This window comes from Gymnodraco acuticeps, unplaced genomic scaffold, assembly GCF_902827175.1.
Source record: "Gymnodraco acuticeps unplaced genomic scaffold, fGymAcu1.1, whole genome shotgun sequence".
NCBI classification, from domain to species: Eukaryota; Metazoa; Chordata; class Actinopteri; order Perciformes; family Bathydraconidae; genus Gymnodraco; species Gymnodraco acuticeps.
Genome location: NW_022991538.1, coordinates 55945 through 68298, shown reverse-complemented (window position 1 = coordinate 68298; position 12354 = coordinate 55945).

The following is a 12354-nucleotide window of genomic DNA, read 5'->3' as shown; positions in this document are numbered from 1 at the left end:
TTTAGGAAACTCACTTTAGAGAGGGTCAGTGGAAGGAGAGGTGTGAGCAAAGGTTAACCAAGCAGAGAGTGAAGAACGTGCTGCTGGCGTTGAGGATTGTACCCTGTTCAAACTGCAGGGTGCAGATGTTTAATGTATATTTTACTTTCACTATTTTATCTTATCTTTAAATACCTTTTACGTTAATATATAACTTCCAAGTCATAGATGGCATCTTTCCTGAGAGGTTGAGTTCTGGCCTGGTTGGCTTAGACTGACGCTCTAACAAAAAATATGTTGAACAATGAAATCTTAATTGAATGAAAAAGGTCAACCTGTCCTGTTTACATATGCAGACAAGGTTTAGTGAGAATAATCGCAGCTATCAAAAAGACCCTCTTTTCCACACACCTCACGCAGGAGAACAGGTGATCATTTTGACTGAGTGCCGCCCTATTTCATGACATTCAACTCAACCAACCCATTGCGACCACACAATAATAAATGATATTACAAACATGACCAACACCAAAATTCAAACCGTGCACATTTTACATCAAAATACATCCCTTTTTGATTGAATCCATGGCTCGAACAATTATAAGAAAAGCAATTGTATACAATTACCATTTCCAGCTGTCCTTTCCATTTATAGCCAAGCAGCTACTCATTTAATGGATCGGTTTACATGTGTTTAAGTTTGTCTTAAAATAATACTCACATTGTCATTTGTATAGTTTGAAGTTATTGGCTGTTGTAGTGGTTCCTCTTGTCTCCACTGCAGGGGCAGATCTACGGGGGGGGGCAAGGGGGGGCAGCTGCCCCCCCCACTGGAGAGCCTTGCCCCCCCAGCTGCCCCCCTAACTTTTGTTTCCCTAAAACTGTACTAAAACAAACCTACACTATTTCCACAAGCTTCTCAAGCAACAAAACAAGCATTACATTAGTTAAAATTGAATCATTTTAAATATCATTTTAGGCCCGTTAAAAACGCAGCTACGGCCCTGCATTAAACTGCGGAGCGGCGTTCACACAGACCGGCTCACACCGCTGCAGAGAGGGAGCGAGCTGTCCCAGCACCTATGGATCAGCTTCCCCTTTCCACTAGTTTTGTTTTTACTAAGGACGAGAGCTTGAAACTAAATATTAATAAAACGCTGCCGTTTGAATCGATAGCGTTTAACAGACGGGCGCTGTTTGGGGCGTTACGTTACAAAATACTACGCAGACAGCGTTAGCTGGGAGATCGATCACTTTGCTAAACTACGCGGTAGCCTACTATTAAATCCACATAAACTACACATCACAGCCATGAGGCCAGATCAATGAAACCAGGATACATCCTTTACCGTAAAAACTGGATCCAAACACAGCTGCCTGTGTGCGTTTGATCAATACTTTCTGATGTTATATTTATGATATGCTACATATTAGCTAGGCTACATGGCCCTAACGTGTAAAGTTATACAAGCATTTGTACCAGTGCTTTTCACAAGTAGACTCTTGCAGGCCAGAGTATTGGAGTGATTCAACAACAACAAAAATACATATAAGAAGTGATCAGGACGAACAGAAAGAGGAAAAGGAAAAGAGAGATGAAGAGACCAGGAGGGTCAGAGCAGGAGGAAGAGGAGGAGATGAAGACATTAGTGAAGAAGAAGAAATATATGTGAGGAATAAAGATGAAGTGTCAGAGAGAGGGCCAGAGGCAGGGATCAGGAGGCAGATGAAACTCCAGCTGGACCACATGGTGTGTTCTTATTCTCCTTACATATTCCATTACAGCAGCACAATCTAGCAGCTCTTAGTATTGACAAATATTGATTGAAATGTGTTGCTGCACAGGTCACCTGTAGCTCTCTGAAGAGATGGGTGATGTCATTTGTGTACTTAATTATAATTAAGTACTTACAGTATGCAGAATTCTGAGTATTCTCTGAATCGGGTGCCTTTTGGGTCTTTATATCTTTGAAAAATGAAACCAAAATGTTTGGTCATAACATCTGGTAGTGGACTACTTACATTTTCCCACCTCAGGCACAAAATATAAATAATTACTAGGAATTTCCTTGAAAAAATTTAACAGGGTTGAAGTTTTTGACAAAAAGTAGGCATGAGACCTTGTTTAGCAAAGATATAGCACCACATGGAAGTCAAGGACATTACAACATTGTAATATTTTGCAAAACTATTGTTTATTTTTGTAATAAACAATTATTTACTATTATTAATTCATATAACAGAGTTGAAATGTTGAGCTTGTCAATCTTAATCTGAAAATACAAAAACTGAAATATAGGTAAGAGAAGAAACTGACACTTTTGTGATGTAATTCCCTCACATGCAGATCACGGACTGATCCATTATTTTAATAGGAGGGTAAATGATATGGCGTGACGGGGTTGAAACAAACTGAGGGACAATATTGCAATTTCATAGATAATTCAAGTATTTTTTCAGAATTTATTTTTGATCAGTTAAAGTTGACAAGCATATGATTATATTAGCAGCAACATTTTGGGATAATTGGCCATTTTGATTTGTTTAATATTAAATTAATATGTAATAATGCTTAGTGAGGACATGCAAATATGTCTGTCTAAGACAACCAATTTTTTTTAAAACAAAATATATATTTAATTTTACATTGTAATGCAAAACAACCTGTTCCATTAATTCATTGCTTTAAAATACATGTTGTAGTTTCCTTTCATTTAAAATGGTTGAGGTAAGCTTGGGGGACTCAAAGGGCACCCGATTGTTTGTCTGAACACCTTGTTTCTCTTGTGCATTAAGAACACTTGTGTTAGGGCATGAATTAACAATAAATAGGTTATATACAGTATAAAATACCACGTACTGTCCGCCCTCCTATGCCACCCTGGCATGACCTCTTGCCTCCCCTTTGCCCCCCCATGTAAAATGTTCTAGAACCGCCACTGCTCCACTGGATGTAAAATGCTCACATCACAATGCAATTTCTATGTAAGAGATTGAAGGACAACATATGTGGTCTAGTTCAGCTGCAATTGATACAGTCTTCAACAGTTTGAGATTAATAACAAGGGGGCAACTAAAATTGCATTGTTTTTGGCATTACATTTCCACCAACTTTAACCTCTTAGACCCCACGGACCCTTCGGTGGGTCCGAAACCACAACATCTGCAAGCAACAGTGTCTGAGGGCTTCTTAAGATTTAATAAACTATGAATGTTTCATATCCATGTAACGGGAAGAAACTCAGCTAACTGATGATTTTTTTTTTTTTGCAAAAAAAACACAACGCTAACGCTGAGCCTCTGAATTAGCCCTGTGCGAAACAATCTTAACGCCGTTAGCACAGAACTTTAGCTATACCGATCGATATACTTATTGGATCTGCACAAACAAGCTTGGATAACATCCTGAGAGTCCACAGATTATAGAAATATAAGGATCATCACTGAGCGATCAGAACTTGTGACAGGGGAAGCAAATACAGACAACACATGAGGTAGCTTTAGGTAGTAAAACACGGAGATATGCTCACCTTATCTGTTATTCTGATCAAAAGTCGTGTTCAATGGCATTAAAACGAGAAAACACGCAGCTGAAGGTTAATCCATAGGTTAATCCAATGTGTCTGTCATATTGAACAAATTATTGATAATCCATAATTCAATTTGTATGCAAAAATCTGAGAATAAAAATTAGCTGCTAATGGTAGCCACCAGAGTGTGTTGCAGCTCCGGTTTTGGCTACGCGTTACTCTCACTCCTTATTTGGTAACCTGTGTGTGTATGTGGAACTTTCCCTTGATTCCATTGGCTCTAGCGGTTGAAAACAGATGTCAATCATCAAAATCGACCAATGGGTTCCAGAGAAACGGCAAAAACGCCCATTTCCACCCAAATGGCCCCAGAGGTGGAGTTATTTTTGCTAAACCTCTCTAAAAAGGTCAAATGTCACTTGTTTTGCATCAATCTTGATACAGGGTACTTATTATATGTTGTACTTTGGATTCCTAAAGCTTTTAGTCTACTAACCCATCATCCAAGGGTAGTTTTCACCAGTGCTTGAATTGGAATGAAAAAGGTGCCAGTACTCTAAAATCAGCAACTTTTTCAAGTCAATTTTATATATACAGCCCACAAACAAGAATTTGGCTACTATAATGCTGGTGGGTTTGTCTCTTTACTACTGTATATTTTAGAAAGGTTCACTGTACTTAACATTTTGTATGATAGGCAGCGGATATGGCTAAAGCTCAGTAAGGTCAATATTAACTGAAAATATAGCAATCAAAGTCTAGATCTTCTGCTGAAGACACATGAAGCAGAGACCTTTCAGGTGAGAGCCCCTCTGGTGGTGTTCAACATTAATGACAAGGAAACAAAGCTCTGGTCAGAAGCATTTTTTATAAAAAGCTTTAACAAAATTAAGTATTTCTGTACATTTTGAATGCAATCTAACTTTCCAACTCAGAAAACGAAAAACGAAAAAGTGCCAAAAGTCTTCTCACATGGCTGAGCTGCTTTGCAATATACTTCACCACTGAAGAATACAAATATGTATAAAGTAAACTATGATGCAATCTAACTTTCCAACTCAGAAAAATGATAAAGAGCATGAACAAAGAACATGTAAAAACAAATGCAAAATGTGCACAATCTAAAATGAGAAACTGTAACTGCAAGTAACAAAGTCTGAGCCATGGTAAAGAGTTACATTGAACACCAAGCTGATCAGATAACTCCCTGGTTGGTCTGAAGTCCTTCTATCTCCAGGATCTGTACAAATCGGCACATTATGCCAAAAGTCTTCTCACTGGGTGAGCTGCTTTGCAATATACTTCACATTGTTAGAAAAGGCTCCAGAAGGCCTTGGGGACATCAGTATCAGGGGCTGGAGCTGGACAGGCTCTTTCATCAGCACTTCTCCTTCCCTTTGCCAGCCAGGACCTCACATACTGTTCCGGATTGAACTGTCCTAGTGATGGTCCATTACATTGAATGAAAACCAGGCTGGACAGTCGGCTGACAGAGAGAGCATTCCTTTTTGCAGTAAGGATATCGTTCATGCAGCTGAATGCCCCGCTCACACTCACTAGTGGAGACAGCGATGGTTCGGACTGCTTTCAGTAGAGGCTCCATGGCAGCAGGTGTACGGGATGCCCTGGTTTCCTTGTATTCGCGAAAGCCCTGAACAGTCTCTCTTCTGTCCACTTTCAGCACTTCGCACAAACGTAGCACCTCTACGTCCCCATACTGTACGTCTAACTCCTCTTCAGGCCAACTTCCAGGATGGATAACTTTCATGTCCTGGATTAGCTGATTGTCCCGGGCCTCCCGGCCATGTAATGGGATTTCTCTTGTGCTGACATGAGAGGACGTTGTGGAAGTCATTCTGTGTCTCAGATTCTCTACCATACTGCGGAAAAACTGACCTGCATGAATCTGTACAAGCCTGCCATTCTCACGCAGGGCAACACCCTTGAAGGACTTCTCAGCTAGAGCTGTATGAACTGTAGTCATGTGTGGGCCAGGCATGGTGACCATGGATTCAAAAACTCGTATTTCTCGAGTTAAGAGCCTATGTGCTGTAGGCAGTGTCATCTCTCTTTTTTGGAGTTGCCGAGAGAGGTCGCTGAGCTCTGTGAGCGCATCGTACATCAGTCCCAGATTGCTGACAAACGTTGCAGATGTGAGCACATCATCCAGGCCCTTGTACTTTGCTCTGTCTCTGGAATCCCTGCTCGTGTCGTTTGCAGCATTTGTGAAGTGATCATGAAGCACTCGGTAGTTTTCCCAGACTGCTCTGACGCTCCTTTCACTTGAAGCCACCCAGCGGATGGACAAAACACGCCCTATCACCAGGAGACGCTGTCCGACTGCTTGCGCACACTGCGCTAACTGCCTCTGATTTTTGGGGGAGGCATGGAACAAGGAATAGAGTTTGTCAAAAAAGATCTGGAAATGATTGAGCCCTGAGACCTCCTTGACCACATCCCCAACTGCCAGCTCTAGACGATGATTTGAGCAGTGCCACACAAACAGGCTTGGGAATTCACTACACAACTGGGTAGCAACGCCTGTTCTCTTCCCTAGCATGACTGAAGCCCCATCACATGCAAAAGAAACGAAACACTGACCTAAAAAGTCCTCGTTAAAATCTCTTCCAAGACACTCCATTAACGCCTTTGTGATGTCATCAGCCGTTGTTCCATCCAACTCGATCAGCTCCCAAAAAAACGTTTCGGGCTCAGCATCAGCTAATGCTGAGCGTAGACACACAACAAGCACCGTTTTACCACTAATAGTGGTAGATTCATCGACCAAAACACAGAGTTTTCTTTGGTTTTCTGTAATGTCTTTTGCCATTTTTTTCTTCAGCTCATGAGCTATGTGGTCGATGATTTCGCCACAGGTTTTATTGGAGTGCAAAACCCTGCCCACGTTCAGCCCATTCAGTTTCTGTACATTCAAATCAATTGGCATGTCTGTGAATGGCCGGCTATGTTTGCCAATTTTATATGCCGTTCGAAAAACTCTGATAGTGGTGTCTAATTCAGATTTATGCATAGACTGCACTTGATGTTGAATAGTTTCACGTGAAGCAGATGTAAGGATGTCAGCAGCTTTTACATGGGCTTGTGATTCTTTATGTTCTTTGATTTTTTTTCTCAGGCTAGCTTGTTGTTTGCCCTTGTCAACACCGAAATGAGACACTGCACACTCACCCCATTCAGTTGACAGTTTCAGTCCTTGTCCAGTGTGTATTCCCAAAGATTTGACATCTCTGCATATCCGACATCCTAGCTTCTTATCTTTAAGAAGGAGCCATGCATTGGTCTTGCAAAAATATTGCACCTGGTCCGTTGTCCAGCAGTCAGGTGCATCGCTTTGCCCGGTGTTGGTGGTGGCAGTTGCGCCAGCAGCAGCAGCTAACGTTAGAGGCTCTGGAGGAGACGGCGGAGCTAGTGCTAATGCTAATGCACTAGAACTTGGAGCAGGAGGATCAACCAAAGAAAGCTCCCCATCAGACACAATTTCCAACACAGGCACAGCATTCTCTGTATTTGAAGTTTCTTCCGGCGACAACCGCTGTCTTTTTGCACTTTTATTAATCCACGCTAACATTTTAGAAATGCTAATTTGTGACGTGACTTGCTTTCCTTCTCTCGGGGGCGTGCCTGCTCTGTTCTATCACTCTACATAGCCACCCACTGGGTGGGAGTTGCACTGCATAAACACAACACACGTGCATCTAGGTATGTAAATTGTAAAGCATTAAAACATGGTTTTACTAACAGTTTTCAGTATGTTGTTACTTCGGCATTATTATTATTATTATTATTTTGAAACGTGTATTACTATTAAATCACGGTCAAATAGGTTAATTTTGACATAGTCGTTTCCACCACAGTATTTACATGGAGAAGATAAGCCCCGCCCCCTCTCCAGTAAGTTCTGTTTGAATGACAGGAGTAAACAGCTGACAGCCGCTGTGAAACTCCAGCGGTTAGAGCGATGAGAATGTCCGTTCGGCACCTCATGACGCATCTACTGAGTACCGGGCGGCTGTATATATATATATGGATGTATAATAAGAACGGCGGGAGAGTGTTGAGTACTGGCACGGTGCATGAGTACCGGAGTACCGCCAGCATGCCGGTACTGAGCAAGAAGTGCCGGTACTCCATGGGTCAGAACCAGAAGTGCCGGTACTGCGTACCGGTGAGTACCGGCCCAATTCCAGCACTGGTTTTCACTATAAGTAAAAAATAATTTTTGGACGGACACTACAATTTACAGTTTTTTACTATGTTCAATCTGAATTTTCTGTAAAATAAAAAACATCTATATTGATTCTGACTTTTCTACATCCAACTCACAGGTTTATCATTACTTTGAGAAAAACAACTATTCATTTTCCCCTTTTAGAAGTGTAGTTATGGTCATTTGTTCTGGAAATGTCATTTTCGAGCCTAAGACCTGAAAAACAGTCTTGGGGTCTAACCCCCAAAACACACCAGGAGCGTCTGCGCCGCGTTACGTTGAGGCTGCGCCACGCTGCGACCTCCTCATGCGACAACACACACCAGACGCGTTTCAAAACGTTGCGGAAGCGGAGCGTCGTGTGTGCAGCCTCGCAGTTGTTGTTGATTTTGGAATATTTCCTGGACATTTGTACTTCTACAAGTAAGTAGGCTATACGTAGTTAAATGGTTTATGTTTGTGTCTGTTTAAATCGTGTTTATTGTTGTTATTTCCTATTTTGTTGTGTTGTAGACTACAGACACAGTTAATAATAATTGTAATATTCCAGTTATAAACGACATGAATCAAAGATGTGTTGCTGTATTTTAGTGGTAAAAAAATATGCATTCATCATCATAATTATTCTATATATATATCATTTACAGTGCCTGTAAACCGGAGGAGAACGCTGGCATGTATTCTCCTACTTGAAAGACTACGGGGGGATGGGGGGGAGGAGTTTACCTTACGGCTGCGCCGCGGCAAAAATAGGATTCATCCTAATTTTAGAGAAGCGCTGCGCCGAGCCGCTTCTGGGACGCGTCTGAGCCGTAACGCGGCGCGTGTGGTGTACCCATTGACTAGAGTGGCCGCGATCCTTACGACCGCCGCGGCGCGGCCGTAACACGACGCAGACGCTCACCAGGAGTGGCGAACAAATAAATGACCAGACCTGCTTTATGGTGTCATTTGATTTATAGAATTGTTGCATCAGTTTTATAATATACCGGAGTCAATGTTAGTTTTTGCCAACTTTCTTTGTTTAGTATCTTTCAAACTGTCTCTAACATTTATGCTATCTTTTCTTTCCAGCACTCACTCAACTAGAGGTCTAACTTATCATTATATCACTATAATAAACTATAAAGCTGCCAGAAACTCAAAAGCCTGTATAAATAAAAATGACAGAGATGGCTATACAAATTGGATTCAAATTCAAGGGTATAATAAAATATTGTTTCACTTTTTCTGAACACAAATACAGCAGATAATATGTAAGAAGCAAAACTAAATTACATGTAATATAGTTTTGTGAAAATACTGCAGTCTTTTTACATGCAAGTGAGTTTATGTATCCATATTTGGGAAATTATGAAAACAAGGGATTGCACTCGAGGCATATTTCAAATAAAATTGAAAATGAACATAAATATGCACATATCATATATCTTCCATCTACGTAACATTGCAAAAATCAGGCATATCTTGCCTCAAAACGATGCAGAGAAACTAGTCCATGCATTTGTTACTTCAAGGCTGGATTATTGTAACTCCTTATTATCAGGGTGTACCAAGAAGTCAGTCAAGTCGCTTCAGCTGATTCAAAATGCTGCAGCTCGTGTACTAACCAGAGTTAGGAAAAGGGACCACATTACTCCTGTTCTGGCTGCCTTACACTGGCTCCCTATAGAACACAGGATAGAATTTAAAAATGTTCTTCTCGCCTACAAAGCCCTTAATGGGAAGGCGCCATCTTACCTTAAATAACTCATTATACCCTACTGTCCTATTAGGGCATTGCGTTCCAAGAATGCAGGGTTGTTGGTTGTCCCTAGAGTCTCTAAAAGTACAATGGGAGCCAGAGCCTTTTCTTATCAAGCTCCACATTTGTGGAATCAGCTTCCAGTTTGTGTTCGGGCGGCAGACACCCTATCCGTTTTTAAGAGTGCGCTTAAGACCTTCCTTTTTGATAAAGCTTATAGTTAGGGCTGATTAGATTCAGCCCCTAGTTTTGCTGATAGGCTTAGTTTGTCGGGGGACATCTTACTTCTTCCTTCTCTCTGTCTATACCTGTGTACTCTCATGTTCCGATTAACCCAGCTTCCCCAAATTTCTTTCTTTTTGGTGTCTATATACGCCGGGATCCGGAGACATGGATGATCCTGCGGTCCTGTGTCCTGGATCTTGAGTCGTGGCTGTGGTCCTGGATCATAGGCCCTGGATGGATATCCTCGTGGATTCATCTTCCTATTATACACACATGCATTTCCAAACATTTGGACTACCTATGTTGCAAATGTATTATCTTTTCAATTTACACACGGCATCTATTGCACGTCTGTCCGTCCTGGGAGAGGGATCCCTCCTCTGTTGCTCTCCCTGAGGTTTCTCCCATGTTCCCCTTTAAACTGTGGGTTTTCTCCGGAAGTTTTTACTTGTACGATGTGAGGGTCTAAGGACAGAGGGTGTCGTATTGTCATACTGATATTCTGTACACACTGTGAAGACCACTGAGACAAATGTAACATTTGTGATATTGTGCTATATAAATAAACATTGATTGATTGATTGATATCAACTGAAAATAACAAACATAAACAGTTAACGTATAAATATTAACAGTGAAAGATATCAATCTCATATATCAATAAGGTAAAAGGTTATTTAATAAATAAACATTTTGTTTTGCATGATGAAATCTTAAGATATCCGTATTTTGCACCCAGTACCCTCAATTTTGAGTTGACTCTTATTTTCTTACTCACACTAGTATGCCCCTTCTCATCTCTTCTATAAAAGATGAGGCCCTTACTAGCCTTTTTATTGTAGAGGCTCATTGAAGTGCTAAGTTCATATTGTTAAGGTCACTCCGAGGTTCCAGCCGTTTAATCAGCTCTGTTCTGTCAGTAACACAAAACAGACCCGGTCCCCTAATTGACACCACTGGGCTGTTACACTGCTGAGCCTACAAGTTCCTCAGAGCGTGATGATGATGAATATTCAACCGGAGCAGTGTCGGATCAGCAGTCCAGCTGGAAATGTGTGTGTACAGTAGAGTGTGTGTGTAGGGTTGGTAGGCGTCCAGATTGCACACAGCTTCAAAGTGCAGTGACAGACAGAGGGATGATGGACAGAGTGCAGACAAATATTTGTGTGGTCTGTTTGTGTGTGTGTGTGTGTGTGCGCGCGTGCGTGCGTGCGTGCGCGTGCGTGCTGCGTGAAGTGGAACGGGCAGCAGAGCCTCAGAGTGGCACAAGGCACATGGCCAAGTGATTGAAGTGATAAAGGTAGAGGAGCAGAGGAGAGCAGCTGATGAACGACCAGGCAGCAGACGTGATGGAGTGTGTTGGACCGGTGTGTTTCAGCTTTATACTCTCTGTGATACATCCTGCACCTTGATATGTTTGTTGTATATCCACTCTGTTGCATCACACACGACCCATTATTGTAGGCCAAGATGATGGAAAGCTAAACTAACCATGACTTTCTTCTTCTTTATTGTCATTACACAGCTCAGCCATGGGAGGGCACACTCACACTTGTGATGTTCTGCATGTACTGCCACATTCCCTATGCTGGCTCTCAGCTCTCTCAAATGGTGGAGGGATACTTATACGAAGGTGAAAGGCAGAAGACAGTGAGCCTGGGGAGAGCTGGATCTACATTCAAACTCTGCAGTTTCAGGAGCAAAGGAGGCAGGTTTGACATAAATATGAAATTGCCCATGAATGTATTTTTAATCCAAGCGTTATGATGCTTCTCAGTCTGTGTGTTGCATGTGAAGGCAGAGCCCTGCACACACAAAAATGAGTCCAGAATTAAACTGAGAAATATGATATTTCACAAGGGAAAGGTTAGCAGCTTGCAAGCCTCTTTGCTCACCAGACACAGTGCAGGGTTAACACTATGGAGTGTATGTAAGTGTGTGTGAGAGAGAAAGTGGTAGAGAGGAAGGGAGGGAGGGAGAGAGAGAGAAGGAGGGCAACAGGTGTTAATCAGAGAGGGAGACCAGGCTGTAGACGAGAGGGTGTGGCTGGGCAGGAGAACCAGAGGAATAAGCAATTACATCACCTTTCCCTCAATAATGTGCCATGCTGTCAGTGCAGTCATTGTTTATATAAGTCTGTGTGTGTGTGTGTGTGTTTGTGTTTGTGAAATGCTTTTACAGGGCATGAGAGGAAAAGCAGTCAAAGGTGAGATTCGATAATGATGAAAGAAGCAGACATTCTGTGCAAAAAGAGCCGTCAGTCTATAACCTCGTATTAAATTAAGGTTCCCATTCACTTTGTGATCCATTAGTTGTTCCATTTTGTTCCATGGCAACCGTAATTGGACCATACGTTGCTATCTCTGCTCCGTGTTCTCCGATTAGTGGATCTCCACGTCATTTTCTCTTTCCTTTCACATCTGATGGAATGAGAGCAACCCATTCCCATGCTGTATCCCTGTGTTATTGGCCCCAGCTCTCTTCCTGTCCCCTCAGTAAAGACTTCCCCCGGTGTTGCACCCTCCCTGCCTCTCCAACTTTTGCTGTCTCCTCACCCTCTCTACCTCCCCCCTCTGTTTCCCCCTCCCAACGACCTGCTGAACCAGCACACACCGGCCTGTCTGTCAAATCGACAGAACAGGTGCTCC